Source organism: Triticum dicoccoides, chromosome 3B (assembly GCF_002162155.2).
Source record: "Triticum dicoccoides isolate Atlit2015 ecotype Zavitan chromosome 3B, WEW_v2.0, whole genome shotgun sequence".
Taxonomy (NCBI): Eukaryota; Viridiplantae; Streptophyta; class Magnoliopsida; order Poales; family Poaceae; genus Triticum; species Triticum dicoccoides.
This window is the reverse complement of record NC_041385.1, coordinates 113,675,846-113,677,403: the sequence shown is the minus strand read 5'-3', so window position 1 is coordinate 113,677,403 and position 1,558 is coordinate 113,675,846.

The window sequence follows — 1,558 nt, the reverse complement described above, 5'->3', positions numbered from 1 at the left end:
AAGGGCTTAAAAAGAAATACCACAGTCGGGCGTCTTAGCGACACCACATAAAGGGCTTTAAAAAAATGCCACAGTCGGACGTCGAGGCGACATCACAGAAAGGGCTTAAAAAGAAATACCACAGTCGGGCGTCTTAGCGACACCACATAAAGGGCTTTAAAAAAACGCCACAGTCGGACATCGGGGCGACATCACAGAAAGGGCTTAAAAAGAAAGTAAAATACAACAATGCCACAGTCGGACGTCTGAGCGACATCGCAGAAAGGGCTTTTATTCACAAGTAAATAATACTCATAATAAACATTCAATTCATGAGAATAAATGGGTTAGTCCATTCACAGGAATAATCATTTAACCGGACTTAGCACTCATGCGATTCACCGGAGTCTCTGTCATCAAAACTGACATTTGATCAAGATAAGATAATATCGATCTTGGACATGGAATAGATGATTTGGAGGAATATATGACTCTGCAGAGTTTGTACAAAATTTTTCCCACAGCCAACGGATTTCCGTAGTCCCGAAGGTCTAGTTCCGTTTACGGTTTTTCGGGAGAAAACACAGCTAACCAGTACACACCCATCCTACCTCTCGATGCTAGGAATCACCCTAGACATCGTCTAACAAAAACTTTTGAGACGGGGAGATCACAATCTCGAATAACATGGGATCAAATTTATATACGCGCGCTCTAAGGGGTGCCCCCCTCTCGGTCCCAACCGGAAACACCCATGCCCCCTGACTGGATGACTGGCTTTAATCCAGGGCCATGGAACCATCATCACGGCCTCTCCTTTTTGGTGTGTACCAGGAAAGCGGTTTACAACTTACTAAGCCATATTCCTTGCGGAAAACATGTGGTAGTACAAGGAATGAAGAATGGAAGGAACTGGAATGATACGAGTTGACATTGAAGTCACATAGTCTGGCATAAGCCTGGCATGCTACAACACTGCCATCTTACCCATCCTCATGCCAACACATGGCCATGCATACTCACATCCATCCACTTATGGATCATCGAACTCGCTTACCTCAACATTGCATAAAATAACGTTCATCGGTATGCTCATCAACATGCCATGAAACTAACTAAATGCAAAACATTCCAAGACACTCATCATATCAAAAGTTCAAACATTCTTGCCTGGTTCGGAATAGTCGGAGCCTAGCTTGGTGAAGTTCGCGGCTCCGTCACCTCCTTCGGTATCTACGGTATAAAGAAAATATATGCGCTATCGTAAATACCAAGAGGTGCACAAAAAGTATTCCAAATATTTTTCAAATAAATCTGATAAAAAACTAGACAAAATTTTAAAGAGGACAGAAAAAGAATAAATCAAAAATACTTTTCTGTTTAAAAGTTATAAAGGTTTTTGTCCAGGGACTCATCTGTAATGAAACAGAAAGTTCCCAGGGGCTAGCTTATAAAAACAGAAAACGTTCCAGTCTTGAATACGCCAGCCCAGAGGGGAAAGCGTATTTTGCCCGAAGGCGCTTCCAGAAAACGATTCACTTAGAAATGACAGAGAGGCTGACGGTGGGGTCCCACTCGT